A 27500-nucleotide genomic window follows, 5' to 3' on the forward strand; every position below is an offset into this window, starting at 1 on the left:
CCTGCATCTCGCCCACTGCCCTGGGTCAGAAACAGTGTTGCAAGACACAGCACATCCACAGCAAGGCCGCTTCATTAAATCGGCGACCCCCCCTCTTCGTCCTCTCATGCAGAAAAAGAGAAGACGGGGAGAAATTCCTTCGAGCTGCGTCAATTTATTTTTTCACACATACTTGCTGACCCCCATCCCCCACCCACTCCCTTTCATGCATCACAGCATCATCCAAACACAACAATTCTCCATTCATCCCAATCTTCTGTCCTCTCCCGTCCTTCTAACAGACCCTCCCCTCTTTCCCAATGCCCCTTTTACCCCATCCATCCATCTCATCCTTGGTCGTCCCCTCATGTTTACTCCTAGTTCTACCTTCCACACCTCTATTACTATTTTTCTTCACTCATTCTTTCCATGTGTCAAAACCATCTCTGTACTCTTTCATCAACCCTATCTCCCAACTCCCTTTCCACCCCCGTTCTCCTCCTCACCTCCTCGTTTCTCACTCTATCCAGCCTAGTAACCCCTATCATACTTCTCAGGCACCTCATCTCAAGCACATTCAAACTCCTCCTCTCTTCCTCTCTTATGTTCCATGTTTCTGCCCCATACAGTGTTGTCGGCACAATCACTTCTTCATACAATCTCCTTTTATCATCTATTCCCAAATGTCTATTTATCATTACACTTTTTAATCCTTAGAAGGTATTTACTTGCTTCTCTCAATGTACATTCTACCTCCACCTCCACTCCTACCTTTCCCGCCACAATCGCACCCAAACATCTAAAACTATCCACTTCCTCCAGTCTCTCTCCCTTAATACTCACTTCCAGTCTCCTACCACTTTCTCCCCTTGTACATTTCATCACCTTACTTTTACCCACATCTACTTTAAATTTCCTTCTTTCTCACACCTTCCCAAACTCTGTCACTAATTTTCTCAATCACTCCTCTGGTCCTGCTACAAGCGCAGTGTCGTCAGCAAACAACTGGCTTATCTCCCACTTTTCTCCAGTTCCTTTAACCAACTCCAATGCCCGACCCATTATCTTTGCATTTACCTCTCGCACCACCCCATCCATGTATGAATTGAACAGCCAAGACAACATAACGCATTTCTAGCAAAGTTCCACCTTTACCTCAAACCACTCACTCTCTCCATTTCTGATTTTAACACAAGCTCTACTACTCTCATAAAAACTCTTGACTTCTCTTAAAGCTTTCCTCCTATCCCATTATCTGAAATACCTCTCACAGTGCCTTCCTGTCTACCCTGCCATAGGCCTTTTCCTAAAGCTTTCTCACATATCTGTCTTACTACAAAAATATGATCCACAGAACCCCTACCTGTCCTAAAGCCGCACTGTTCCTCACCAATTACTCTCTCTGTTCCTCTCCTAATCCTCTCAATCAAAACCCTCCCATAAGCCTTCCCAACTACACTTAACAAATTGATCCCTCTGAAACTACTACACTTACACTTGTCCCCTTTTCCCATTAATGCCCTATCTACCACCCTTCCATCCACCACCCTCTCCCATGTGCACTTATGCTTGAATTTCTTCCTAAACACTGTATTTACTATCAACTCTCTTTCTAGACACATCTCCACCACGATTTTTTCCTGTAATTTCACACTTCCCAACCACTCCGTTTATTGGTTCCTTTCTTACCCTAGCATTAAGGTCTCCCAATACCACTAAATTGATATTTCTCCCTAAACCCTCTATGCACTCATCTAAATCTACCCCCAAAAGCCTCTCTTTCCTCTACATTCTTCTTACTACCAGGCCCATACGCACTGGGAAAGCTTATAGTCGTGCATGTCGACACGTGTACGTACAAGCATCCATAACCAAACTAATATACACCTTATGAATAAAAGGAGAAGGAGGAGGAGGAGGAGGAGCAGGAGGAAGAGGAGAAGGAGGACCTAGCATTCTCACTCCAACAATACACCTCAGGAATCTAAGACGAAGTTCATTACCATTAGTTACTGAATCCTGCTGAAGTCGACGATGCAGACAGACCCTCTTGTTCAGTAGACTACTGTACACTTCTTTCCCCTCATTTTTTTTAACTATTCATTCTTTTTTATTTTATTATTATTATTATTATTATTATTATTTTGTCTTTGAGATCACTGAAGTCATCCGGTAACTGAGCCTACGCTAGGGAGGCATTTATATATTTATCCTCACTTTGCTACGCGATGGCAACAGTTGTGATTACATCAGAATAGTCATGTCGACTGATAGTGTTGCCATTTAGCAGGTCTGTAATTCTCAGGATTTACTGAATTACTAATGCTCCTGAATTTATACATTCTTAATCGACCCCTTACGTACTGGGTGACATTTTTTCTATTCTGGCTGTCGCCGGGCGATTATATTTACTTTTGTGGCACATCTGCGGATTCCGAAACGGTTATAGCCTTTCCTTCCCTTGGCTGAATAAATTCATCTGACAGTTAACAATGGAGCCAACTAATATAACTTACGTAGGAAAGATTAACAGCATCGTTTCTCAATGCATCTCCTGTCAAGTTAAAATAAACGGGTTATTTGATCTTTGTGCCAAGTCCTATCGGTGTTTATTTAATTCTAGTGTTGTCTACATCTCCTAGAACTGCTAACTAGACAAGTTAAGGCATCCTTTGTCTCAATGACTCAGAGCTATTCGAGTGTATTGGCACAGCATCTCGCTTGAGAAGAGCATCACGACAGATGAAGAATGGTGTGTGCGGCTATGTGCTAAGTGTGTGTCCGACGTGGCTAATGGACGCTTTTGATGTGTCATATCTCTAGATTTTGATCTAGTTAGTTGCAAAGGATTTTATAGAATGGTAAAGGGAGAGTAGCTCTAATGTATGTATATGTTCAGTTATTATGTCGAGAGTAGGGTTAGTTTCGTTCTGTGATCTCTGCTGGCTTCGGATGTCGAGCATATAAGATCGAGGTTCTTAAGTTGGGGTACGAAACCTTAACCCTGGGGTACGAGACATGATAGCCAGTGCAATGGTGCTGTATATTTACCATGAGAAAGCATAATGTGCATTCACTGTATCCCACTGACATTTTTCATTTTAAATAAAAAGTACCTTTTCAGAAATTGAATATATCTAATACTTTCTCAGCAAGGTTTGTATTACATAATTCTTTTCATATGTTTGCACTGTATTTCATTGTATTTATATAGGACGAGGGTACAATATTTTTGTTTTGTTTTTAGATAATCAAGAGGAACGGGCACTAAAAAGGTTAAGAACCACTGATATAAGGGCAATGGTGACGTTTGTCGCCAATCTCGCTACGTCACTGGACCCCGGGATCAATTGTCAACGGCTCCCTGTCTTGGCTTTCCGAGTAAACAGGGCAAAGGGTGACAGCTTCGGCCAGTAACAGCCCTATTTACATTTTTTTTTCAAACGTCCAGCATGCTCATCAGCAAATTCCTTACATTTTCATTTCCTTTCATTCATTCTAAGTTGACTTCTGTTCGGTAACAGAGGCAACAAACTCGCCTATTCATTCTGTTGAGGTATTTTCTACCCGTCTGTTTGTCTACCTGTCATTTTTTTTTTTATATACGACGAACATAATAATCTCCAGCCAGCAACTCATTACGGCAGCGTTGCCGTCTCTACATTCGAATGAATCATACATGTGGCAATATCGCCTTTCTTCTTTGATTACCGGTCTAATCACATATGTCATTCAGCTTGTCACTGTATTATCACAATTTCAATGTGAGCGTTTGAAGGCTTTTGTCCAAAGTTGTGTTTATAATAAACAATTAACTAATTGGATCACAAGAAGAATCGTCACCCCCAGACTTCGACAGAGTGACAATTCTTCATGTCATTCTGGGTTTACGATTCTTTGGTTGTAAATTTGATGACAATAAGCAAAACCGTCATTCAACCTAAACTAACCTAATCTTTATTCCACTTTGATGTTTGGCGTTCTGGGGTGACAATTCTTCAGGTGGGATCTCATGGGGTGACGATTCTTCATGTGGGCGTTCTGGGGTGACAATTCTTCAGGTGGGATCTCATGGGGGGTGACGATTCTTCACGTGGGCGTTCTGGGGTGACAATTCTTCATGTGACCCAACTAATTTATAGTTTCTACATTTGACTCTTGTTCTTATTCTTTCTCCTGACGATTTCATTCATCTGCAAAGACTTCCCTGCATTTGTCACCACACGGACTGAATACATATCAATCAACACTATATTCTACTTGTGTTGAATCTGGATGTTGTTAGACGATTTTGTTCAGATGAGTAAAATCAGCAGGAATCCCAGAGGTGTGTGTGTGTGTGTGTGTGTGTGTGTGTGTGTGTGTGTGAGGGTGTCCCTTAGCCCATCTGGTTGTCCAGTATGGGGGATGTGGCAACAGCGTGGGTCAATATGGGTGATGTGGCACCAGTGGGTGTGTAGGTGTGTTAGCGTTTAAATGCGTAATAAACAGATGTTTTTGTTTTACACAAATCTTTGCAAATACGTTTATATATATATATATATATATATATATATATATATATATATATATATACATACTGTATATATATATATATATATATATGTGTGTGTGTGTGTGTGTGTGTGTGTGTGTGTGTGTGTGTGTGTCACATCTCATGATTCGGTGGTCCCCGTGGAAATTTTGCCGACTGTACCTGAAGTCTTGACATGAGTAAGGAGCAATGTGACGTTGTCGTGAATATAGTTCTACTTGCATGATATCACTAAAAATATGGTACTGTTCTCAACACACACACACACACGCGCGTGCGCGCGCGCGTGGCGCAGTGGTAGAGTTCTTGCCTGCCACTAAGGAGGTCCGGGTTCGAATCCCGCCCAGGGCAGAAATAATTTTAGTATCGCTATGCTGCGGGTCGTTACTCTAACTCTCGTGGGCGGGGGAGTTAGGTGTGTGTGCGCGTGCAAGGTCACAGCATTACCCATAGATCGGTCATATAAATTATGAGCTTTGAGCTCTATTCCGGGAGGGAAATGGCTGTTGATCACGAGTCTAACACGTGATCCAAGACCATGGTGAATCACACACACGCAAACATAGACACACGCATATACATGGAAGACAAATATTAAATAAGTAAATAGATAAATAAATAAATAGACAAATAAGTAAAAACATTGGGGCCACAACGGATTATACCTTATAAATACCTCAGTGACTTTCAAATGAATTCCTTCAGAGCCAAATACCAACCCACCAGCAACATCATTCACAACATAATGACATCCAATTACGCCCACAAGATAATTAACCTAGAAGTTGTCAGTGTGCAATCTTAGAATCTAACATTACTTAGGCTAAGCAATATCTCGGCACAAAAGGTCATGGAAAAAATCGCTTTAGAGAGAAAAAAACAAACAAAAATGTTCAGTAGCTTATCTCTTATCACCAACACAATCTCACCCATTCCTTCCTCCATCACCACAAGCCCCGTAATAACGGCAAATATAATTTCAGAATGGTGAGGACCCCGACGAGTTCGCTGTACCGGGGTCTTCTACTGGACGTCTTATCGGGGTTTTCTCAAGGCCGTTGAGAATAATTACACTGGTACATTCTTCGTCCCACTCCTGTGACGTCAAGATGCGGGAAACGGACTACCTTCTCCTCCCTTCCTCTAAGAAAGAGAGGGAGGGAAAGAGAGTGAATGAAAAATGGGGTTAGAGAGGATGAGAGTTTTTAGTATTTCGTCTGAGATGACCTCCGTTTCTTTCCTTAGGAATATTAACGAGCTGAGAAGATGAGATGTAAGAGAGGTCTGAGGTATGCATTCAATATTCCATGCAGGGGAAGAAGGGAAAGTGAGAGAGTGAGAGAGAGAGAGAGAGAGAGGGTAGGTGAGAGGGTGAGAGAGGAAAAAGAGAGAATGAGGGAGAGGAAGAGAGAATGGGAAAGAAAGTGGTTCTTCCTGGATGACAGGTCATTCCTGCATCTCGCCAATTGCTCTGGGTTAGTGAGACAGCGAGGGTTACAGATAACTACACAATCGAACAAATAATTTGAGAATAGACTCCATCTTTCTATTTTGCCTGATACCAGACAACTTTATTCAATTATGAGGAGAACACCGAAAGGTTAATCTTTATCTCGATTAAACCAGGTTAATCGAGACGTCAATATTCTAATATTTATCAAATGTTTCCATACGATTTTATTCGGCTAAGGAAAGACCCATTTCTAAGTCTAAATAAAAATATTCTTCTAAAAAACGCTGTGGAAGTCGGGGACGGGTGGTATTACGGTGACACTTTGTCCTAAAAATATTCTTGAAAAAGCGCTTGGGTAAGTCGGGGTCAGGTGGTATTCTTCTTCTTCCTCCTCTTCTTCTTCTTCTTCTTCTTCTTCTTCTTCTTCTTCGCGTTCCTCTTCTTCTTCTTCTTCTTCGCGTTCTTCTTCTTCTTCGCGTTCTTCTTCTTCTTCTTCGCGTTCTTCTTCTTCTTCTTCGCGTTCTTCTTCTTCTTCTTCGCGTTCTTCTTCTTTTTCTTCGCGTTCTTCTTCTTCTTCTTCCTCGCGTTCTTCTTCTCGTTTTTCTTCGCGTTCTTCTTCGCATTCTTCTTCGCGTTCTTCTTCGCGTTCTTCTTCGTGTTCTTCTTTGCGTTCTTCTTCGCGTTCTTCTTCGTGCTGGGGATCCCGTGTTGGGGTTCCGCCCCGAGGCCGAAGGGGAAAACGAGGGATTAGAGCGCGGAAAGCTGCGTCCGTAGGCCGCTGTTTGCGCAGCCAAGCCCCCGGCGAAGCCGGGGAGGGCGAAGCCGGGGAGGGCGAAGCCGGGGACGGCGAAGCCCGCGGCTTGTATAAGATAAATAAAGTCTACTTCTTTGGTATTCATGTTTAATTCCTGTGTTCCTTCTGACTGTCGCCAAGTGATTTTAATGAGCTAAAGGGGTGGGTCAGCAATCAGCTGAGTAACATGTAAATAATGAGTGGAATAAAATCACCTGACGACAAACATGATAACGATTGTTGTGTTGCCCATGGGGTGGAGGGGAAGGTGGGGAGGGGGTGGGGGGCTTCAGTACACCTGAATGGCATCAGCACGTAATCATCCGCAAAAAAGTGCCTCGAGTGAATGGTATGAGTTAGGTACTATCTTATTTAACGTCCACAGACAAGCTTATCAATGCACCTTTGGTATTTCTGATAGGGGGAAGCATTCCACCCAGCTTCTTGCTTGCAGACATGCTCAACATCTTAACACTCCTAACTCCCCCCAACTCATCATCCTCTCTCCGCTATTCAGTTTGCCTCTCCTCCCCCCAACCTAACAATTCTCTTCCTCTTCTTGCCCCTCCCCCCATTTTCGAATCTCCATTCTTCCCCTCCTATCCAACCTTCCTCTCCCCTACAATCCGTTTTTCTTTTATTTTCCTCCTCCTCTCTCATTCCTCCTCCTTCTCTGTCCTTCCTCCTTCACCACTCCCTCTTACCTCTTCCTCCTCCCTCCCTCTCCCATCCCTCAATTTCCTCATTTCTTCCCTCTCCCACCTCCTCCATCTTCCTCTTCTTCCTCTCACCTCCTTCTTCCTCCCATTCCCTCTCTCACCTTAGTCTCCCTCCTTTCTCTTCCTCCTCCCATCACTAGGTTTAGGCTCGACCAGGTTCATTCCTTAATGAACAAATAATCATACATTTAAACAAATAGATAAATACATAAACAAAAAGATATATAAACAAACCAATAAATAAATAAAAGAAAAACAGTGAAGTTTAGGACGTTATTCATTCATCTACTTATTCATTTTCAAACAGTAGTAAAACACTGGGACAGCTCTGTCACACAATCTCAAAAACTCGAGATTTCCTGCTTCATTTGACTGATAACGTTTCACCTATCTTAACAGTTTCGCTTCGTTTATAAGTGTCTCACGGTCTTGTCAGTCGCTCCTTATCAGCAGCGATCGCTATCGGTAATCGGTTTATCGTCGATGTGCGCGCGCGCGCGCGTGTGTGTGTGTGTGTTTGTGTGTTTGTGTGTGCGCGCACGGACGTGCGTGGCTGTGACATTTCTTCTTTGTTGTTCCACGAATAAAAGTATTTACACAGAATCCTCCACGTTCCTCCTTACTCTTTCGTCTTTTTTATTTTTTTTCATTACCCTCCGGTTACTTTCCCCGTCCCACCAATGTCAAGTCTTCTTTGTCAATCACGCTGACAATTTCTGTTGGATCTTCCTTCTCCTCTTTCTTTTAATGCTGACAATTCTAGCTTATCTAGTATAATCTGTCAACTAGGCTGGGAACCAATTTGATTGACATGCATTGTATCTATCTATCTATCTATCTATCTATCTATATATATATATATATATATATATATATTTATATGTTTGTGTGTGTGTGTGTGTGTGTGTGTGTGTAATAAAACCACTTGGAAAATAAAATGAAAGGTGACCGAACGTTTTTGTCTATTTAAGACATTTTCAGAGGTACAGAGTAAGGAAACAGTGACAATGTATATACAAAAGAAGCGCACTAGGGGGGAATTAAGAAAGGTCCATTGTGACCTCACTCTCTCAGCACTGAAAATGTCTTAAATAGACGAAAACGTTCGGTCACCTTTCCTTTTATTTTCAAAGTGGTTTTATTACACATTTTGTAAATCACGTATTTTTGTGATTTATTCGCATATATGTATACTTGTATGTATATTTTTGTATATATACTTTTCGGTCTGAGAACAACACCACTGCAGCATACCTTGGTTTAGGGCGTATCAGATCTTCGATTATTATTTTTTCGCCATTTACATTTGCATGTGAAGCGTCGGTCTTCTATTTGCCAACAATCTGCATATACACCAGGTAATCTTTACATACATGTTCATTCACGAAGAAAACATTTGACCCACTCTACAGTTCTTACAATGTCAATGATTTATCTTTTCCAAGTACATGATATATTTTTCCTATGAAGTATCTACTTTACAGTTAGGTAAGTTTCATTAAATGGATAGAAAATAAAGGTTGTCAGATAAAGAACTTGAATTTTGTATTGTGAAAAAACTGTGGGTGATCAAAACATTTGTTTGTGCCTGTACGTGTGTGTGTGTGTGTGTGTGTGTGTGTGTGTGTGTGTGTGTGTGTGTGTGTGTGTGTGTGTGTATGTGTGTGTGACCGCGCTCGACCGTACACACGCATAATTCTTACTCAATCTAGACAAATAAGAAATACAATACACACGAACAGGAACTATTTTACAAAATCGCCTCTTCTTTCATCTGTACAATTGAAAACACAAGTTCTTCGACACTTCATGGTAAAAAATGTCCCAATAATTCGTCACAAATAAAAACAAATCTTTTGTTAACAAGAACACTACCAGAGCACATTTTCTTAACTACAAGGAACTTTTAAAAAACTCCTTTTGACAAAATGACTAGTAAAGCAAAATGCAGACAGAGAGAGAGAGAGAGAGAGAGAGAGAGAGAGAGAGAGAGAGAGAGAGAAGAGATAGATAGATAGATAGATAGATAGAGAGAGAGAGAGAGAGAGAGAGAGAGAGAGAGAGAGAGAGAAGAGATAGATAGATAGATAGATAGATAGAGAGAGAGAGAGAGAGAGAGAGGGAGAGAAATAGACAGAGAGGACACGAAGACTTTGCCAGAAGCCACAGGACTAACCTCGACCTCGAAGAAGAACACGTCTGGACTCTTCGAAGTCTTCGAAGTCTTCGAAGTTCCTCAGCAGACGCGGACTAAGTCCCAGAGTCGCTGGAGAACAAATGACTGAACTTGGTCTTATCACAAAGGCGACGACGCGACTTTGGTGTCTTCAGACACAATGTCGTAAATGCCTCATAATATGAATATGTATTTTTTTATCTTTGTGATAAAACAGTCACTTGAAGTAGGGCTCTTCTGGTATGTATTGTGCTACTTGCAAGGAATCACTATACATGTTTGTGTGTGTGTGTGTGTGTATATATATATATATATATATATATATATATATATATATATATATATATATACATATATATATATATATATATACATATATACATATATATATATATATATATATATATATATATATATATACACATACATATACCATTGGTTTTTTCCTCCTTACAAGGGAGGTAGCCAAAAACAAAGGCATGAAATCGACTTCCACCTATTCCATCGCCACATATTTCAATCCCATTCACTCCCCCACCCCTTCCTCATATCTTGGCTCCTCCTGGATGACGGGTCATACCTGCATCTCACCTACTGCCCTGGGTCAGAAGGAATGTATCAAGACACAGCACATCCACATCAAGGCAGCTTCATTAAATCGACGACCCCCCCTCTCTCCGTCCCCTCATGCAGAAAAAGAGAAGACGGGGAGAAATCCCTTCGGGGTGCGTCAAGATACTCAAACAAACTCTCTCACACCCCATCCCCCACCCACTCCCTCCCATGCATCACAGCATCATCCAAACACAACCATTCTCCACTCACCCCTATCCTCCGTCTTCTCCCTTTCTTCCTCAACAGACATTCCCCTCTTTCCCAATACTCCTTTTACCCCATTCATCCATCTCATATCTTTGGTCGCCCCCTCATATTCACTCCTTCCACCTCTTTCTTCCCTCATTCTTTCCATGTGTTCAGACTATCCCAATACTCTTTCATCAACCCTAACTTCCAACTTCTTTTCTACCCCCGATCTCCTCCTCGCCTCCTTGTTTTTCACTCTAAACTATTATGTAATAAATTATTTGTTGTAGTGATTTATTTCAATTAACCGTATCCGGTCGCCGCGATCCGAGATTGATAATCGGGTCTCAAATATTGTTATAAATAAATAAATAAATAAATATATAAATAAATAAATAAATGCTAGGAAAAATACTGGGAACGATGGAACAGCTTTTCTTGTAATTTATTTCACGGGCAGACTGAATACAAGGAGGACATGGATGAAGAAGCAAATGGACTTGTCTTATCATTTCTCACCTCTCCACTTCTGTGCTCAATTTTTTTTCATACTTTGCACACACACACACGCATACACACACACAACCTCCTTGGTGAAGGGAAATACTAACAGCTTACTGTGTTAGTGATGCTGTCCAATCCTGAGTTACGAGTTCATGACACTATCCACTACACCAGCAAACTGTGTGATTCACCATGGTCTTGGATCACGTGTTGGACTCGTGATCGACAGTTATTAACCTCCCGGATGAGAGCTCAGAGCTCGTATGACCGATCTATGGGTAATACTGTGACCTTACAAGCACACACACAACCATATTCCCGCCCATGAGAGTTGGAGTAACAACCCGAGCGCAGCGATACTGAAATTATTTCAGCCCTTGGCGAGATTCAAACCCGGACCGGCGTAGTCGCAGGCGAGAACTCTAACCACTGCGCCACTGTGAGTGTGTGTGTGTGTGTGTGTGTGTGCGTGTGTGTTTATATACATGTGCACGAAATTTCAAAGTACCTATTTTATGTTATACATATGTACTACACTTGAATGAATATAGAATCCTACACAGACGTTTAATTGCAGAAAACTAAAGATATTTAAATCTAACCTTTACCTTCCTGACGAGACTTTGTACTTTTGACCTCCGCTATGGGATTTTATTCAGCAAGGGAGACAAAACAACGTGTGCGGAGAAAGGGTTTGTGTTATGGTCACTTCATATGGCGCCGGTGGTGCCCCCTGAAGGTCTTGGAGGCTGCAGAGGCGGCTCCAAAGTACCTATGAGCTGTAGCCTCTCTTTTTCACTACCCCCTATGCTCCTCTGACAAGCTACACCATCCCACTTTATCTCTGGACGGTGTGTGTCTTCCATGAACACCACCGCACGGGCTCAAACAAAGCCCGTGGGAGTGACATTTCACTCCCAATTTATAAAAAAAAAAAAAAAAAAAAAAAAAAAAGGTCTGTTAAGCTTATAAGAAGGACTCACGTCCCAGGAGACTTCAACGCCCTTATCTCCTCCTTTTCCTGCCATCCTCACCTCGAACGCCTCTCTCACCCCCTCCTCACCCAACGTGAACCCCACCCAACTTGACCTCACCTTATCTCAGGTCACCCAACTCCAACTCTCGCGTGAGGTGGGCCATAGCACCCAAATTCGGGGGATGGGGGACATTTCCCCAAGGGGCGGGGGGGTTTCGATTCTGCTTGAGGTCGATTCCAATTTAGATCTCGGGAATCCCTGCTGTGCTTGAGGAGCCAGTAAGGATCCAGGATTGAAATGATCAAGATGTTACACACACGCACACGCGCGCGCACGCACAGATACATGCGCGCACACGTATATCGTATATACATATATATATATATATATACATACATATATATATATATATATATATATATATATATATGCAAAGTAGACCACTTGGAAAAAGAAACTACCGAAGCAGAGCGCTTTCGTATATTACATCTTCAGTGCAACAAGTACATAGTGATAGGAATACATAGACAATATATACATGATGTATTCCTATCACTATGTACTTGTTGCACTGAAGATGTAATATACGAAAGCGCTCTGCTTCGTTAGTTTCTTTTTCCAAGTGGTCTACTTTGCATAAGTGAACACACGTACCCGTGTTCTTATTAGCATATATATATATATATATATATATATATATATATATGTATATATATATATATGTAATATATATACTGAGATAAGAATAACAACAACAATCCTATGTGAAAGTACGCTTACATTCTTCCCAAGATCGGTTCAAATATTGTTGTTGCAGCAAGAGAAAGAGAGAAAATGGGAGAGAATCGTTACCTAACCTCAGCTAAAGTTCCCTGCAACCCGAGTGATGCATATCCAAGTCAGCAACTGTGAGCCAGACCGCTGCACTATTAGTCAGAGCTGGGCGCGTTCCTCGGTGTCCTGCCTGGCATGACTTTGCTCAGGACACAGAGGAACGTACCGAGGAACGCGCCCAGCGCTGCTATCAATATGGTTAATCCATCCAACCGAAAACTCATTGAGATGCTACTCTGTTTAGGGCCCATACCAATCTCAAGACATACAGCAGCATGGTACTAGAAAAAAAAAAAAAAAAAAAAATCATTGCCCCTTTATATTCTTGTACTCCATTCGCTTGTCTTAAAAATCCTCTTATTTATTTATTTGACTCCAGATATTCTCCTCTTTTGGTCCCTTTTTCGAAAAAAAAAATCTTGTTTTCAATCTTTCACCACAGAACCTTCCACTTTATCCCTGGGTTGATCTTGTTAAGACTGGGCTCCGAAAATACCCTCCCGGAAATAGTTTGTGTGTTCCGGTTTTTGTGAGTGTCCGGAGATTACGCCACGTGCATAAAAAAAAAAAAAAAAAGGGGGGGGGGAATGGATCTATTTCTTCTTCTATCTCTGATGTCTCCAGTCTACTCTATTCATCTCTGTGGCACCCTTTTAGGTTGTCCCTGGCTGTACCACGTGGCGCCAGGTGGCACACTCTCTTTTATCTTGACCACCACCTGGCTCCTCCATATGTACATCTTCATTGCACTTCGAGTGACGGAAACACCTTTTTTGGGTACCCGGTAGAGGCTATGCCTGCTACCAGGACATATTTTCAGAAATCATAATTAATGTCTTCATTGCTACAGAGAAACAGAGAGAGAGGGGGAAGAGAGAGAGAGAGAGAGAGAGAGAGAGAGAGAGAGAGAGAGAGAGAGAGAGAGAGAGAGAGAAGGGGGTACAACTCCCTTCTCATCCCCCAGAGAAGGCGTTAATCGTGTCCATGATGGTTGTTACTCTTGGGCAGTCACGTCACGAGGTAGGTATGTAGGCGGAGTACTGGTGCCAAGTAGACAAGTATCAAGTGCCTTGTTCATTATTCAGAAAGAGGTTTGCTTTTCCCAGCACAGGAAGTGGACATGTTGGGAGAGTCTGCGAGGTTGCTGGTGAAGAGTCGCTCGCTCGTTTGACAGTTACGCTTAAATTCATTATCTATTTATTTATAAATTTCTTTTTTGTCGATTTTGATCATGTTCTTGTGAGTTATTAATTAATTTTCTTGTTTATTTATATATTTATCTACTTTTGCTTATGACTGGATGAGGGAAACGTCTACTGAAACCGTATTGAGAACTCTGCAGTCAGAAAGAAAAATATCCAAAATCTGCTCGTTTGTCAGAAAACGGGAACCACACACTAGTTGGCAACCTGAGGGCTGCGTGACGTCACACCGATTTCGACGAGATCTCCAAAAGTTGATGAAATTGATGAACCTGGGTCTTGGGACTTGGTGCATCCAAAATCGATTGTTTAGGAGACAAAGTGCACACCGGAACTGCGCTTACAAAGGATTACAAAGGCGGAGCATGCCAACAGAAGACCTTTTGATCCATATCTACTAAGTATTTCAGCGGCTTTGACCCATCGTTTTTCGCTCATATTTCCGAAATAATCATTCACATCAGCATGGTATATTAGCACAGCCTGATTCACACCCGGCCATAATTTTTGACGTTATAGTGTATTCACAAGTGTATTTAATTACGGTGTTTACTCTTGATATTGTGTGTGTCGTAGCCGACACCCGTGAAGTAAATCGAACAAGTGAAGTTGGGATACACGAGGTAGTTTGTGATGACGTCACGACTTCACCTGTTCGATTTACTTCACGGGTGTCGGCTACGACACACTTAATATCAAGAGTAAACGCCGTAATTAAATGCACTTGTAAATGCACTCTAACGTCAAAAATTATGGCCGGGTGTGAATTAGGCTGTGCTAATATATCATACTGATGTGAATGGTTATTTCGGAAATATGAGCGAAAAACGATGGGTCAAAGCCGCTGAAATACTTAGTAGGTCGGATGCGAAAAAAAATCATATTAATAATAAAATAATAAATAAAAACTATAATAATGTAAATAACAAATAAAATACATAAATAAATGCATAGGTATAGTTAAATAATAAACAAACAGGTAAATAGTAAATAATAATAAATTGACATATAACTAATAATAAATGAAAATCAGACAGACAAATGATAACAAAACAAAAACCAATAATATAACATAAATTATAATCATTACAGCATCTTACTTGGGTATTTATCTAAATTATTCTTAAAGCTTCGAACTGAACTACATTGCACTACCTGTGCAGGAAGTTTATTCCATTCATTTACTACACGGTTGGCAAAGTTGTTTCTACCTACTTCTAAATTGAATCTATTTCCGGACAGTTTGAGACCATTGTTTCTTGTCTGATTCTCATTCAATGTGAAAATTTTGTCACTTTTGATGTTGTCAATTCCCTTTAAAATCTTAAAGACCTGTATCAAGTCACCTCTGAGTCTACGCTTTTTTAGGGAAAACAGATTCATGTGTTTTAGTCGATTTTCGTATGATTTATTTTTGATATTTGGAATCAGTTTTGTGGCTCGCCGTTGTACTTTTTCCAGTCTGTCAATGTCTTTAATGAGATTCGGTGACCATACGGAAACAGCATATTCCAAATGTGGACGAACTAACGATTTATATAGCTTGTTAATGAGTGATGGACTTTTGAAATCAAAAGATCGCGCAATCAGTCCCAGAATCTTATTTGCTTTCTCAGAGGCTGAAATACACTGCTTGGATGATTTGAGGTCGTTACTGATAATTACGCCGAGATCTTTTTCACTATCCACTTTTGTTAACGAATTTCCAAATAACTTATAATCGTACTTATTGTTATTTTTACCTATGTGCATTACCTTGCATTTACTTGTGTTAAATTTCATTAGCCACTTTTCAGACCATTGCTGTAATTTATCTAAATCTTCTTGAATGTCTAATTGGTTTGAGTGATCATTTGCCACTCCGCACAGTTTTGTATCATCAGCAAATTTGGAAACAGTAGATTTTAGTCCATGGTCTATATCATTTATATATACTATGAATAGAAGTGGCCCAAGAACGGAACCCTGAGGAACTCTACTTGCAACACTTTTCCATCCAGAAGTTTTTCCATTTAAAACAACTCTCTGTTTTCGACCATTCAACCAATTACTAGTCCAACCTAATAGGCTACCACTTATTCCATGCAAAGCTAATTTAGTAAGTAGTCTTTCGTGGGGGACTGTATCAAAAGCTTTTGCAAAGTCTAGATATATTAAATCTATATTGTTTCTTTTGTCATAATTCGAGATAACTGTGTTGTAGAATTCGAGTAAGTTAGTCACGCAAGAACGTTTCCGTCTGAAACCATGCTGGCTATCATTTATCAAACGGTTACTTTCTAAATGATGTTCGATAGCATCTCTGATGATAGTTTCCATTATTTTTCCTACGATTGAAGTCAAACTTATAGGCCTATAGTTATTTGGTTTCTTTTTGTCACCTTTTTTGAATATGGGAGTAACGTTAGCTAGCTTCCATTCTCTTGGGACATCTCCGGATATGATGGATTTCTTGAAAATAATTTCTAATGGAACAACAATCTCATTTTTCATTTCCTTTAAGATTCTTGGATGCCAACCGTCAGGACCTGGTGTTTTATTATCTTTGAGTTTGTCTATACACCTTTTAATTTTTTCTTTTGTTATATTTACCGTAGTGAGTAAGTTTACTCCAGACTTTTCACAGGTTTCAGTTTGGAATTCACTTTGAGGTGTTTCGTTTACGAATACCTAGCTAAAATAATTGTTTAAGATATTACACATTCCTTCATTTGAATATTCAAGTTGACCGTCAGCAGATAATAGTGGACCAATGTGATTCCTAACAACCTTTCCCTTTGGTGTAACGCCGAAGTACCGGACCAAACATATCATACATACATACATACATACACACACACATATATATATATATATATGTATATATATATATATATATATATATATGTGTGTGTATATGTATATACATACATATATATATATATATATATATATATATATATATATATATATATTCACTATAAAGTAATGTCGTAGCACATTGATAAAATAAACTTTTTATCCCACAGTCGGAGAAAAGAAGACACTAATGTCGAACGTTCTGTATATTTCGATCACTTTTCTGCTGAAGAGGGTCACAGTTAGTGATCGAAATATACAGAACGTTCGACATTAGTGTCTTCTTTTCTCCGACTGTGGGATAAAAAGTTTATATATATATATATATATATATATATATATATATATATATATATATATATATATATATATATATATATAATGTGTGTATGTATATATAAAATAAATCACAACAACTTGCAGTGATGCCTTTCAAATAATCACATGCATCAGTCGCAGAGCCTCTTCTAGCTCGGGACCTCACGACGTCGGCGGACTGGGCTCGTAATCATGAGGTTCCGGGTTCGAGACACAGCGACTGCTCCATTTGACTCATACATACATGTATGTATGTATATATATATATATATATATATATATATATATATATATATATATATATATATATATATATATATATATTCATATATAATTGTACAATAAAGATGTGGAGGATCTACTCCAAAGGTCCTACTCTGCCCCAAGCTCTGTAGTCCCTCGACTGGGGTACTGAGAGGAAGAGGGAAGAGGAAGAAAGGAGGAAGACGAGGGAGGGAGGGTGATGTGGAGAGTCGTAAAACGATGGTGTTCATCCCAGCCAGGTTGAGGACGACACTAATGCTTTTTTGATGGGAAATAAGTTTGTGATTAGACTGTAAGCTAGCCAGCTGTGGAGAGGAAGAGATAAAGTGGCAAGGTTTTCACGTAAATCACAATTTTTTTTTCTATATCGAAATGTATCTATCGTTTCTTACGTAAGGACACACACACAAACGTACGTAGGTACAAATGAACAAAACAGCGTGTACACATATACAGAAATATATACACATACACACACGGCTTCACATTTACACATACACGCGCGCACATAGAACCATCCCCCAAAAATGTGTGTATATATATATATATATATATATATATATATACATATATGTGTGTGTGTGTGTGTATACACATACATATATATATACATATATATACGTCTGTATATATATATATATATATATACAAATATATATATATAAATATATATATTTAGGTACTCAGAGAGGCACATTAAAGAAAAAAACAAAGAAAACATCAACAACAGTAGTAGTTAAATGTAGTAGCAGTAGTAGTAGTAATAAAAAGTAGTAGTAGTAGTTGCAGTAGTAGTAGCGGTACTATTATTAGTAGTAGTAATAACAATCTTAGCGGAACACAAATATCAGCACTAAGAAAAGACAAAAGAATATTCGAAGCGGCAAAGTCAAACTTACAAAATAACTATGCATTTATTTATTTTATTTATTATTATTTATATTATTAGATTTTTATTTATTTATTTATTTTTATTTATCATTATTATAATTTTTTTCGCATCCGACCTAGTTAAGGACCAAAAGGTCTCCTGTCGGCATGCTCAGCCTTTGTAATCCTTTGTAACTACCCATCACGACTAGTAAAGACACTCTCCCGCAAAAATTAAAATAAACGGATGAGAGAGAGAGAGAGAGAGAGAGAGAGAGAGAGAGAGAGAGAGAGAAAGATCTGAAAAATTAATCTTCCTTCCCATCTGTTCCTTGTGACAACCCAACTTAGCCAGGAGCAATTAACTGTCAATTCTGAAATAAACATTCATTCTTCCGGTGACAAAATAGCCAGATGGTCAAGTTTACAATTTCGAAAACAATTATTCTTTGTCCTCGTTGGAGACAGTGTAAAAGCTGACTTGAGCTAAGCAAATGTTTATAGTAGAAAAAAAAATCCTTTTATAACTGAACCACTGTAACGAGTTAAGCAGTAAAAAGAGTGGCAGTGTATTACAAATATTCCTAGTTTCCTTTGGATGCAGAGATCAATTTGGCCAAGACTAAAGAAATGTTATTCTAGAATATCGAGGAGGGTTTGTAATGGTAAAGTTGTGGTCAAATATTCTGACCTAACCAACAGTTTTTTAACTATATAATGTGACGATTGTTGTTGACTTTTCGATTCTTTTTTATACAAGAAAGTACATTTCACCGTTGGATGAAAACTGTGAAGAACACACACACACACACATAAACACACACCTTTACACACACAAACACACACACACACATATATATATATATATATATATATATATATATATATATGTGTGTGTGTGTGTGTGTGTGTGTGTGTGTGTGTGTGTGTGTGTGTGTGTGTGTACACGATCAAAATAAATGCTGTAAGACATAGATAACTTAAACTTAAAAACCCACTGTCGGAGAAAAAAAAATTGTTCTGTATTTTACTACCACAGTCTGTAGCCACAGAATGTTTCATGGCTTTTGCCCACGGTTGTACTGTACAAAGAGCACACCGGAAACAGGACGCCTATATCTGTAGCACAACACACCGGCGACCTTTCTTCGCCTTAAGGGAGGCTCTCCCCCCCACCCCCCGGCACCTCTCGAATCGTAAAGACGATGATGACGTCATCAGTCATATCGTGCGACGATGTCGTGTGTGTGCGCAAGTGATTTGATTAATTGAAATAATTTGTTTATTCACTTGATAACTATCAAATTCAGGAATCAAGGTATATATATATATATATATATATATATATATATATATATATATATACATATATATATATATATATATATATATATATATATATATATATATATATATATACAGTATTACTCATGTTAACTCTAAACAGCCCATCAAAATATTGACGTAGACAAAATCAAATCAATTGTTCTTAACATTGATGCACATGAAAAAAATCAACCACGAAAGAAATACACACTTTTGACATACCACGGGTCAATTTTTAGTGTCAGAAATATTACATTTAAAGTTTTTATTCTGGCTAATACAAAAAAAAATCTATCAACGCTTTGGTTGAATAAAATAGTCTAGCGACAGCTGAAACAAATTCACGAATAAAATCAAAAGTATTTGAGGGGGCAGACTTAACATAATCATCTGGTGAAAGATAAAAAGAGAAAATAGGCAAATAGATAAATGGTATGAAAACAATAACGACCCTTTAAATACGAATGAAATAGCTTTGGGACAGCCAGAATAATAACAGACATTGCAAGTCTACATCCGCCTTTGGAGCTTACAAGATTGTAGTCTGTTCAAGACAAGGCGTTTTGTATGCTATCCCTGTAACACACCACTCCCTACCTCCCTCGTCCTCTCTCATCCTTCTCCCCCTCTCCTCAGCATCCCCTTCCTCTCTCTCTCTCTCTCTCTCTCTCTCTCTCTCTCTCTCTCTCTCTCTACGTTCCCCTCCCTCCCTCATAATAAACATATAATTGAAAAATAAAACAATGTATAGATATACGAATAAATGAAAAATAATGATAAATGAATAGAATAATTATAGTAAACGAATAGACAAATAAATAGATAATTAAATCCATAGATTCACTATATCATACGCAGGAACGTCTTGTAAATCTTTAAAAGTGCACACCTTCGCGATATAGTAATAGAAAAATAAATAATAGTTTTGGAAATTATAACACATCAACGTAATATACGTTATTCTTGGCGAAAATGAATAATAGAAACAGTTGCCAAATGCTATAAACAAATATATGTAGCTGCTTCTTTGACTACTTGAGACGCCATCTTTGTTTTGGTAGAGGCGGGGGTCGAAGAAATTGAAATATCCTAAATTCATCTATTCTAACCTAACCTAGCCTACCTACCTAACCTAGCCTGCATTTAATAATGCGGTACCTGTAATTCTAGACGTCAGCAGGCCGTCGTTGTCATCGTCGTCGTCTCCGACCTCCGAATCTATCTAAACAAAGATGGCGTCTAAATTAGTCTACGCAACTTCGTTTCTGCACAGCTTTTAGCAACGTTTTTTGATACTGATTTCTGCCAAGAAAATATCTATTATATGTATTATAATTTACCGTGCCGAAGTCGTGAATGGTAAAGAAATAAATAAATACTGTTTGATAACTTCGATCACTATGACGTCATGTCGTCAACAAATTCTTCGTAACAATACATAGAATACATACAAGACTTCCTGGAAGAGGCTTATAATGGCATGGTATGTTGTGCCATCGTACAATTATTATTGTGCATTATATTTACGTATTGTTCAATTGGGAATTGTATGTTTTCTCCTTTATATAATTATCACATATTTTGTTAGATGTTTATTTTATTATTTATTGTATTATTTATTTACAACCCTTGTACACTCTGTATGGAGAACCAAGCAAACTTCTGTATGCTTACGCGCCAACTGGCTTGGTGTGAGTACAGTCTTGGTATAACTTCCGAAGAGTAAGCACGCTTGTTTGTGATTAATATAGTGTTAAAATTTGTTAATTCGTATTTTTCTTTGCCACCCTATACAGGCATACGCCTGTGACTCCAGATCCATATTTACACTGGTGACTTTCCATTAGGGATATTAGATGTAGTTCCTCTCAATACAAATAGCTCAAAACGAGGATCAAGTCCTAGAATAGATGGCAAGGTATGTGAAAGGTTGAAGACTCCTTTATAGTTGTGGATGTGGGTTTAGGTTTGGTTTCATCATCATTCTTAGTTTTGATAGCTTGGGCAGTTCTATTCGAAGGTAATAAGGGTTCCTTCTCCAAAAAAAAATTGTTCCAAAATCATTCATCCCTGTGTTGGTAGTGCAGTTCTTCCAATTTATTTGTGGTAAATTAAAGTCTCCCATCAAAATCTTGCATGTAGACTTCATCTCGGTTACCTCTTGCAGTAAATCCAGCAGCAATTGATCATTTTCTTCCTGGCTGTTTGGACTCCGATATACAAGAGTTAAAGCAAGTTTCTTCCCTTGAAGCGTAATTTCCAGGCAACAATATTCACAGAAACATGATACTAGATCAACTTTGCTATACATGATGCCCCTTTTCACGTATATCAAGAGACCTCTACCTTCATTACCCATGACATTAATTTCTTTCATCTCGTATCCTTCAATGTTATATTCTTCAAGATCTCTTTGATATCTGAAGTACTTAGGTTTAACTTCAGAGAGGGCAATAATGCTAGGCTTGTCACTTAAGGTATCAAGTAATGACCTTAATTCTAAAATCTTATCAAAAGTATATATATATCCACATTTGTTGATATAACACTAAACTTTCTATTTACATTATTTACATTCCCAGCATATGACTTACTTGGGTTGATTTCTACTCTGGCCGTGGTCTCTGATCTTCCACCTTGACAACCCTTCTTCAACAATTCTTTGTCTATTTCTCTCTCTCTCATGATTAAATCATAGGATACCCTAAAAATCTTCAGGTTGTCGTCCTTGCCCAAATCCTTTATGTCTCTAAATATATTATTTCTCGCTTCTGAGTCAGTCAGTACAGTCAGTATCGGGCGATCTCGTCCGGTACTCTTTTTCCAAGCCTAATCACCTAAATCTATCTTATCCTCACGAACCTTACATGTATTCAGATTTTTTTTGACAATATGTCTGTCATGATTAATTCTTTCCGTGAACATGTTTGAATTACTTACTATGTTGTTTTCTCTCATTTTCATATTATTTAGTTCTTGCAAAACTGTAGTCATTACCTCCTGTTTACTCTGAGATGCCGACAAATTCCCCCCACTTGCCCCTTGTACCACATTTAATTCTTTAGTACTTAATTCACTCATTTCCAATATACTGATTTCAGCTTCCACCATTCGTGAGCTCAAATCTTGTAGAGTCTCACTGTCTTGTTTCATATGTTCATTAGTATCCACTGCTTTAGCCTCCAGAACTGCTACTCTACCAGCAACATTGTTAAAATCATCTTTATTCATTTTAACTGCTTCACGTATCTCCCTAACCTCTTCCTGTAGTCGTTCTTATTTCTCGATTAAGTCTGCTTGCATCTTTTCCAATTTCTCTATATGTGATTTTAATTTTGCACACACTTTCTTACAGGAGACACAGTGCCATGTAAACTGGGATCCTGCCTCTTCTTCCACCATAAATCGATAAACCTCATCAAGTATCCTCTCGCATTTGGCATGATACCAAGTTACACAAATATCACATAAGATTTACTGCATCTCCCACAGCAATCACTTGCATAATCACTCCTTCCCTCTGTCGAAGCTTCAGCTGTTGTTGTTTTACCTACTTTTCGTCTACCTCCACCAGGGGCAGAGTCGATCTGTTTACTTGCCATATTTTGCGGGATCACCAGTAATATGCAAGTTTAGAGTTTACCTCGTGCTTAAATATGACTCTAACAATCTTGTGCTGGCTAAAGATGATACTATGTAGCAGCAAAACAATGTTGATATCACCGACTAATGCTTTTCACCTTTATCTGACGAATTTTACGTTTAATTATATATTTACCTCTGTCTTCTGGGTCTTGAATGGTATTTTAGGTCTTGAATATACAAATTCTTGAGTCCTGTAAAATTGAGGTTGTTACTTGATAAGTTGCTACTTGCTGTTAACAGTCACGATGAGTAGCCGATATGACGTCATGTCGCTAATCGTAGCACTAATTTCTGGTAAGCTTAAGTCAATATTTTAATCTATTTCTTCCCTTTTCCTCCTTACTCTTGTCAAATTCTCAACTGGCTTTCATATAAATCTCCATTTGTCAAGACTATGCAACAGGGTATAAGTGTATATATGCATAAATAACTGGAAAATAAATACCAATGTCGGAGCTAATTGTGGACACGTCTTCTCTCGGTGGTGGCTATGTAGAATTTATTACTATATTCTAACAACTCCTTACTCATCCTGATTATTACACAACAAGAAAAAAATATATCTCTTTCGTTGGATGGAAAAAAAATGAAAGATCATATTTAGATCTTATAACTTTAAAGACACAAATGTACTCCTAAATACTACGAATATTCTCAGAGTTATTCATGAAGTAATTTATGTTTTAAAAAGTTCTTTTCGTTCGCGAAACTAAATTTTGAGGAGATTTTCACATCTGTAGTTAAAATGTGCAGGAATATTCTATTTGACTGCTTTGGTGCGATATGGCTGTGAATCACAAAAAGATACGACGGAAGCGGGTGTAAATATAAAATTTCATAATCTGGGAAAACCGGAACACTGATCTTATGAAAACGTGACAACCCAGCATCAGTCTTGTCGAACAAACTGTCGATGCATCAGGCCTAAATTCAGACTGATACACAAGCAGACGGACAGGCAGAGAGATATGGAGAAATAAGGTGATGGGGGAGAAACAGAGATTTAGTCAGTTCTCGATGAGAAAAAAAAAAAAAAAAATAGAAAACGACACAGGAGTAAGGGCCGCCGACGTTGGAAAACCCGAAATAGAAAAGATAAAATAAAATAAAATGAAATGAAATATATAAGATAAAATAAAGGCGAAATTCCTCTTTTCCGAACTGTCGACTAACGCTGGTATAATGATATATATATAAAAATATATATTTATATATATATATATATATATATATATATATATATATATACACACACATGTATATTTCCTCCGACATGACAATATGCCCTCCTAAAAGTCTTGTATAAATGTGTTGAGGAAAAAATAAATGAATAAATAAATAAACATGTCCTAAAAATATGTACATATTCAAACATCATCTTCTTGAGAACCGTGTCCCATTGTACAGATTATGTGGCAGTCTGCAGGTGATTGAGAACCAATCCAAATTGGAGGTTTCCATCTATATCGCGAGGTCGCTACGCCTGCCACGATTCGCGGGGAGCCAAGGCAGTGAAGAAGTTAAAGTGACTCGAGCACGCTAGGCTGTGTCAGGTACACAAGTCCGCAACTGTATCTAACGGGTGATGGTTGTCGAAACCTGAAATATTCTCAGTATAATGACTGATAATAGACAGGTTCTATAAGCCGAGTCCTTGGTTAGATAATGAAGCTAGGAGACATCTTCGTCTTTGTCTTCTTGTGGGCAAATGTGATTACAATATGAGTGACCTGCTGTATATTTTTACTAGAAAATGAGCAATTCCTCGGGAATAATATCAACCAAGTGAATGTGTGTTCCAAAATACGATCCACACACACGCACGCGCACATAGGCGCAGAAATGCATACACATGTGTGTGCGTGTGTAAATACCTAGTTGTATTATACGGGAAGGGAGCTATGCTCGTAGTAACCCGTCTTTGTATCTCCCAGCATCTAGTTTGTTCTTAAATTCTTGTGTGTGTGTGTGTGTGTGTGTGTGTGTGTGTGTGTGTGTGTGTGTGTGTGTGTGTGTGTGTGTGTGTGTGTGTGTGTGTGTGTGTGTGTGTGTTGCGTATGCATGTTAAGGTTAGATGTGAACACTGTGCCCATATATGTACACAAACACGCACATATCTGGGGCAGTAGACATCCGTTCATAATCTCTTGGTATAGTGGTGGTGGTGCAACCCCGGCGACTCAAAACTGGAGTAAAACCACTCTGTATTTCTAGTATATCTATTATTCCTAGTTTCCAGCGTGTGAGTTGAATATATCATTGCATGTGTGGGCTAAGCTTATAATAAACCAGAGCATTCAGAAAGGCAACACTATGAAACGGAATGAACCAAATTGAGGAGAAACGGAGAAAAACGAGATATTAAAATGTCGCCTCAGTCACATAAGAAAGATGAGAGAACGCACACACACACACACACACACACACACACACACACACACACACACACGCGCGCGCGCGCCCAGGGCTGAAATAAATTCAGTATCGATGCGCTGCGGGTTGTTACTCTAAATCGTAGGCGGGGAGTTGGGGGTATGTGTGCGTGTAAGGTCACAATATTACCCATAGATCGGTTATACGAGCTCTGAGCTCTTATCCTGGAGGTTAATAACTGTCGATCACGAGTCCAACACGTGATCCAAGACCATGGTGAATCACAAACAACCACACGCATACACCCTTGTTGCCCAACCAGTGATTCTGAAACAAATCCAACGCAGACAGCAGTCAATAATTTCTTCCTAGAGAGAGGAACCCGAGGACCGTTGCCAGCTACTTTTGGGCTGCGGATTTCCGATCAATGAAATTCGAAGCAACGACCCTTTATCCCTCTTGGATATCTTCAAAAATCCCCCCCTCCCCTTATTAATTACCCACCCTCCCCCCACACACTTGTAGTCTCTCCAAATAGAGGCCAAGTTGATCAAGAATCTCGCTTTGAATATTCAACTCAAGACTTCTCTGGGAAGGATATGATCAAGGTCACAGACCTGCGAATCAACAGAAAACGGAAGCTCACCTCCTCCATACAGGTACATAGGCTCGTCACTTATCAGATACAAACACAGGAGAACAATTTGCAATAAGGTTGTAATGTTAAACCTTTTGTTCTCTATAAAGAGTTCTCCATCTCTCAACTACATATAATCGCATGACGGCAGGCAGCTTGATAATTCAAGTCAAATATGGATCCCAAAAGGAACACTCACTAGATCAACAGATCTCTAAAAACAGATTGGCACATAAAAAGACAGAAAATAATAAAGACGATGGCATAGACAAAAAAAAAAAAAAAAAAAAAAAAAAAAAAAAATATATAAGCATATGTCTTGCTTTACAAATTCTCCAAGATCATTAGTTCAATGAATGTATCAGGTAGATAGTTTACACAATAATAAATAAATGAATAAATAAGTGAATAAATAAATAAATGAACACGTTTTTGAGCAAGGGGACGGCTGTGCCGCATCTTCTGTTTCACACTATCAAACATACATCCGGGAATCGAACAACTTTCAATCTCCCCCTAAAGTAGTGAATTGCCAAGGGTGGATCGGAAGCATAATAGGTAAAGTTGAAGAAGAGCATACACCAGGAGTCGTTTAACTGCGATCGAAGATGTCACATTTGGTCTATGACAAGTGCTTCTTAACCCTTGAGTCGCCAAGGATTTATGGACTTATTATTTTCACAATATTTATATTATCTTAAGTAAAGAAACTGGATTAGAATAACTCAATCATTAATATCTATTCATTAATAAAAATCCATCTATTTGATTTCCGTTCCTGTCACACGTTTCTAGAAGCACAATTATTTTTGAATCCAAATAGAACTAAATTTTGATGTGGGTAAGTATGATCTTTGAGCTTCACTAAGCTACCAGACGAGGTGATGTTTCGTCCTTGTCGCGAGAGGCGAGGTCGATGATAAGAAAAGCATTTTGGATTTTTGCTGCGTCAAAATTACTATGCCGTTTTCGATTCGCTTGTAAACAATTTATATTCACTTCACAACCCTGAGACAACGTCTGCTGTGATTGTAAACGTCAAAGGCATAATCACAAAAAAAGTTGATGAGTCTCGGTTGTGTCATTAAAGCAAATTCAATTCCCTTGTGTTCAGGTCTTGTCTTGTAAGTCTTCAGTCATGTTTGGATCATGTGTAGCCTCGGCTATGAATTATTCTTGTGCGCTTATAATTCATCCATGATTATTACTAGTGCGTCGTAAAATATGTTTACTGTACATTGGAGGTTTGTGCGT

General features: G+C 38.9%; 1 protein-coding gene across 2 annotated transcripts in view; it reads right to left on the reverse strand.

Annotated features, from left to right (window-relative positions):
* The window catches only part of LOC143024845 (putative peptidase C1-like protein F26E4.3), a 315569-nt gene that overhangs the window by 84457 nt on the left and 203612 nt on the right, over positions 1 to 27500 (reverse strand). Inside the window, exon 1 of one of the 2 annotated variants that reach the window (XM_076184133.1) lies at positions 9655 to 9796. The exons of the other annotated variant lie outside the window; for it this stretch is intronic. The gene's annotated coding sequence lies outside the window, so the exon portion shown is untranslated. Of the gene's footprint in view, positions 1 to 9654; positions 9797 to 27500 lie in introns of those variants that run through there. 2 annotated transcript variants of the gene reach the window in all.

Source organism: Oratosquilla oratoria, chromosome 4 (assembly GCF_046742065.1).
Source record: "Oratosquilla oratoria isolate Oo_2021 chromosome 4, ASM4674206v1, whole genome shotgun sequence".
Classification (NCBI taxonomy): domain Eukaryota; kingdom Metazoa; phylum Arthropoda; class Malacostraca; order Stomatopoda; family Squillidae; genus Oratosquilla; species Oratosquilla oratoria.